The following is a 6,000-nucleotide window of genomic DNA, read 5'->3' as shown; positions in this document are numbered from 1 at the left end:
CCCGAAAAGGTGTTCTTTGGCCTTCCAGAAGCCGACGGGGTCATATATTTGTGAATTATTAGTTAGGTTATATATCTTTCGATTTTGTTATGAAAAACATCATATATAATTGTGTTGATCGGGTAGTTTTAAATGTGCAGTTGTTTCATCGCTGCGAGGTTTGGTGTTCGACGACCTCGCCGTGCGTTTGACGAGCTCTGCCCCTTCGTTCGTGGGTGAGCACAAATGACATGTCCTCCTCCCCCATTAATTATTTGATCTATTCTGATGAAACTTGATAGCTAGCTACATATGTGTCTTGAATCATCAGTATGCGTAACCAATATGTGTCTCCCGTTCGAAAGCGTCATAGTTATAAATATGCATGCATTTGCATATTTATAACCTTGATTCTTTCGAATTGTCCAACGCTATCCATGGACAGCCCGAGTATGTTTAGATTGGGTTCGTTTTCCCATATGCTTTGCTCCGGATCCGACGCATAAATTTCGTCAGTGCCTCCCCTGTTGTTCTTCGGGTACACATCCTCTCTGTTTATTGCAGAGACGTGTATCAGGAGAACAGCGGGGAGGTGCTGCCGAAATTTTGCGTAGGATCCGGAGCATAGCATGGGAAAATGAACCCAATCTAAACATACTCGGGTGGGATTAGGACCTATCATTACCTATTAGAGTGTAGGTTGCATGGACGTAATAAAATTAACAAAGTAGATCAACTGATGAATATATACATGGTGAATTATATATATATTTGTTGTGTGTCTAGTAGCTCTGAAAGTCAAGATGAGTGATCGTGCGTGGATGTACACCGGTCACACTGGTCAGAACAAATGGAGCACTGAATGGTTCACAAAAACCAAGGGGTTTGTGCGAGCCGCATTTGCAAATGGCCAGAGGAAAACCTGGTGCCCCTGTTTACGGTGCGGCAATTGGGAAAAGAGGACAGAGGCTGAAATGGGCAAACACCTGCAGAAGAGTGGTTTTACGCCCGATTATACGGTGTGGACATTTCATGGTGAGTCTGCCCAACGTGACCGAGCTGAGGTGGATCGTCGTCGCACCGACGAGCATGGTACCGGGATGGAGAACATGGTGCAAGACTTTGATGATGCTCGGGATTCGGACGAGGAGATGGAGGAATCTGCAAAGGCCTTCAATGAAATGTTGGAGTCTTCAAAACGTCCGCTCCATGAGCACACTGAGCTTTGTCAGTTGGATGCCATCTCACAAGTAATGGCTCTGAAGGCTCAGTTCAACTTGGGCAGAGAATGCTACGATGCAATGATGACAGTATTTGGACGCTTTCTACCCAAAGGCCATGTAATGCCTACAAACCTGTACCAGTCGGACAAAATCCTCCGTGCACTGAAGATGCCCTATGATAAGATACATGCCTGTGAGAAAGGATGTGTCTTGTTTAGGCTTGACTATGCGGACTTGAACTATTGTCCCATTTGCAAGTCTTCCAGGTATGTTGTGGTAGACAACGGTATGGGTGAGAAGACACAGACCAAAATCCCCGTTAGTGTTCTTGGTATATGCCAATCGTACCAAGACTTCAACGTCTTTTCATGGTCGAAGAGACGGCCAGACAGATGACATGGCACAAAACGGGCAAAAGAACCGAACTAGATGCAGATGGGAATCTGATGATTGTACACACATCGGATGGTGTTGCGTGGAAAAAGTTTGATGAATTACATGGTGACAAAGCGGCAAATCCGAGGCATCCTCGAGTCGGCATCAGCACGGATGGGTTCAGTGTGTTTGGTATGACGGCAGCCCAATACAGTTGTTGGCCCGTATTTGTCTTTCCACTCAATCTCCCCCCGGACAGATTATGCAAAGAAAGAACATTTTCCTAACGTTGATAATTCCAGGGCCCAACTATCCGGGGAAAAATATGAATGTGTACATGCAACCGCTTAAGGACGAATTGCAAGAAGCCTGGGATAATGGGTTCAAGACATACGATGCCTATAGCAAACGGAACTTCATAATGCGTGTCTGGTACATGTACTCGACGCATGACTTGCCGGCGTATGCGCTATTCGTTGGCTGGTGTGTGCATGGAAGGTTCCCGTGCCCCACATGCAAGGGAGCTCTTGAGTTTCGTTGGCTTCAGGCCGGTCGCAAGTTTTCTTGCTTCGACATGCATAGACAGTTCCTGAATCCTCGCCATAAGTTCAGGAAAGACAAGAAGAACTTCATCAGAGGTAGAGTTGTCAAAAACTCTGCACCACCTGCATTGACAGGCCAACAGACCCTGGATCAGTTAAACGCTCTCGAGCCAGATCCAGAGCGTCCAGGGTACTTCAAGGGGTATAATTCTAAGCACGCCTGGACTCACAAAACATGCTTATGGGATCTGCCTTACTTCAAAGACCTCCTTTGCCCACACAACATCGACGTGATGCACACTGAGAAGAATATCGCCGAGGCACTTTTTGGTACATTGTTCGGCATAGATGGGAAGTCAAAGGATAATACTAAGGCTAGAGTCGATCTGGAGGCGCTATGTGATAGGCCGTTACAAAACATGAAAGAACCGAAAGGAAAGCAGAACTGGACGAAGCCAAAGGCATGGTTCAATCTTGGAAGGCCAGCTATGAGGGAAATTATCTTGTGGGTGAAAATGCAGTTGATGTTCCCCGATGGGTATGCAGCGAATCTACAGAGGGGAGCCAGTCTTGATAAATTGAAGATATTTGGTCTCAAGAGTCATGATTGGCACATATGGATTGAGCGGGTAATGCCGGTGATGTTGCGTGGCTTCATCCCTGAGGATGAATGGCTAGTACTGGCAGAACTCAGCTATTTCTTCCGTGTTCTTTGTGCGAAAGAACTATCGCCTGGCGTGCTAGAAGAAATGGAAGAGTTGGCGCCGGAGTTGATCTGCAAGTTAGAGAAGATCTTTCCACCGGGCTTCTTTAATCCAATGCAACATTTGATTTTGCATCTCCCGACCGAGGCAAGATTGGGGGGGCCCGTGCAAAATCGTTGGTGCTACCCAACTGAGAGGATGCAGAAGACGCTTCGACAAAAATGTAAAAATAAACGTAGAATTGAAGCATCGATGGCTGAGGCATTCATCACTGAGGAGGCGGCAAACTTCGTGACAGCACACTACGAAGCCAAAAATCGTCATTTGCATAATCCGAAGCCTCGGTACAATGCTGACGACCCTAAAAAGGGTGGATCCAACCTCAGCCTATTCAAAGGGAATCTCGCACCAGCCAGTGTTTCAAATCCAGTATCTTTGGATAACGAACAATGGCGGACCATTTCGTTGTATATCTTCAACAACCTGATAGAAGTGCGGCCGTACATCGAGTAAGTTCTCGGTACATAGTTTCGCAACTTCTATTTCCTTTGAACTGCTCTTATTCCTGGATATTTCATACAGTCGATACGTCGCCTTATTCTCGTATGGAGCGGTGATCCAAAAGGATTCTGTCGAAGAGTATGAGCTTCTCGCAAAGCAAGGAGGCGGCTATCCCGGTTTCATCTCTTGGTTCAAACAAACGGTAATTTCTATTAGACTTGTAGGCTAATTTGTAGGCGGCTATCCCGGTTTCATTCGCTAATTTGTGCGTAATGCAACAATCCTTTCATATTAAACTTGTAGGCTAATTCAGAGTCTATGGACGCCGAATTGAGACAAGTCGCTAATGGTTTTGACTATAAGGTCCGTTCATTTGACAAATACGACATCAACGGGTATCGCTTTCGTACCTATGGCAAAGAGCTATCTATGGCCGACCGAAAGTCTACAAATTGTTGTGTATCTGCTATCGGCGAAGGAGGTACCGAGTATTATGGGAGAGTTGAAGCAATTTATGAACTTCTATTCTATGGTGAAAACCCACCGAATGTCGTAGTCTTCAAATGTTATTGGTTTCAGCCGAAGGAGACTAGAAGGACTCATGAACATATAGGGCTAGTTGAAATCAACCAAAGCACCCATTTAGATGTTCCTGATGTCTATATTACGGCTCAACAGGCGACCCAAGTATTCTATCTACCGTGGGCCTGCCAAACTAATCCAAATCTGAAAGGTTGGGATGTCGTTTATGAAGTGCCGCCACGTGCTAGACTATCTCCCCCAAAGGAAGAGGATTATGAACCTCACATTAACCCAGACACATATGAAGGAGAATTCTTCCAAGAGACACGTCTTTCCAAAAAGCGTTTCAAGAACCGCTATACTTCACCCCAAAACATTGAAGTAGACAGCGACAGTGAATCCGACATCACCCCAGAGGAGGAACAAGAAGAGCCGGAACAAGAAGAGGTTACTGCTGCGGATGACCTGTCATTGCTTGACCGATTACGTCAAGGTGGCCTTGCACATGTTGATGCCACTGAACCCTATGAGCCCGTCATTGATTATAGTGATGATGATGATTATGCATTTATTGATGATACTGATCGAGATTATTAGTAGTGTCAGGTATTAAATTTTGTAATGTTGTACTTGATGATGATACACTTAAGTGATACACATATTATTATTCATGTCGGTCTTTTTTTTATGTTGTACTAATTTCGTTTACTGTTTGTCATGGCAGGTGTTGAAAGATGGTGGGCGCTGGTCGGGAGCGCGCCAAGGCCCCTTCTTCGTCGGCGCGTGGTCTGAGGTCTTCGATTCCAGACGCACCTCTCCGCCGAGCGTTGCTGGACAGTATGTCCACACCGCCGGGCCCTTCTTCGTCGACCGCGGTGCCCAGCAGGGGACGAGGTAGGAAGAGAGGAGGTGGGGCACGTGGTCGCGGGAGAGGAGGTAGGGTGACTGCTACGGCGCCTTCCTCGCCGCCACCCCCAGCTGTTTCACCCGAGCACGTGACTGCTAGGGTGGACTCGTCCGAGGAGGAGGCTACACGGACTCCGGTCCACGAGCCTCCGGTCCACGGGTCTTGGGCCCACGAGCCTCGGGTCGACTGGCCTTCGGCCCACGAGAGTTCGGCCCACGAGACCCCGGAGGAGCACACGTCCGGATGGGGTACCTGGCCGGATCAGCCCGAGGAGCCGAGTGGCCATGCTGATGATGGCGGGGAGCCGACTGATCTTGAGGAGGAGGGTGGCACCGTCTACCAGCGTGGTGCTACACGGCTCCCGTCCGTGCCGGCGACCCGCGAGCAGAGGTGGTTGATCTTCCCTGATGGGGAGAGGTACGTAAGTGCATTTAATATTTTTGTACCTTCTGCATTCACGTTTCTTCAAATAACTAATGCGTTGGCCTTGTCATGCTGCAGGGGTTGGGACCACCATCATAGTGTCCGCCGGCCCAACTCCGTCCTTGGAGTTCTTTGCCGGCAAAACTTCCCGGGGTTTGTCACGTTGCCTGGTGAGGGTCGGCTTCCAGAGCTTGGGTTGAGCTGGGAGCACTACGTGGCTGCCCCGGCCCCGCCGGATGTCATTATCGACGGTGTCGTGTGCGACACGAGGGCAGACATGGTGATCAGGACGTTCTGGGTAATTTCTCCTTTACACATTTCAAAATCTTCAACTAGCTAGTTATTAATTGTACTAATCAATATTGTCTCATTTGATTGCAGACATTCTACAGGTGTGAGGAGGGATACGAGGAGGACGCGGCAAATGTTATCCAGAACGTCTGCAAGCGCCTACTCCAGAACTTACGGCACGAGGCTCGGGTGCAGGCTGTTCGAGACTACTACGCCTTGCGTGGTATCAAGAAGACCAAGCCGGCGTGCCGCGATAAGTTCCTGAGTAAGGAGCAGTACATGAAGGTAATTCTTAAGGCCTTCTACTTAAGTTCCTTCATTTAGTAATTCTTAGCCGTAGCGCTCAAGTTTCTATTTGCTAACTTAGGCGCCTCCGAGATGGTGTGCGGATCGGATGGATTGTTGGGAGGTGTTGGTCGATGAGTGGTGCTCAAAAGAATGGCTAGCCCTCCACAACCAGGCCAAGGACAAACGTGCCCAAATGGAAGGTGTGCCACACCATCAAGGCAGCTCCAACTTATATCAGTTCGGGC

This window comes from Triticum aestivum, chromosome 2D (assembly GCF_018294505.1).
Source record: "Triticum aestivum cultivar Chinese Spring chromosome 2D, IWGSC CS RefSeq v2.1, whole genome shotgun sequence".
Classification (NCBI taxonomy): Eukaryota; Viridiplantae; Streptophyta; class Magnoliopsida; order Poales; family Poaceae; genus Triticum; species Triticum aestivum.
The sequence above is the reverse complement of the archived record's forward strand: the minus strand, read 5'-3'. Positions refer to the sequence as shown.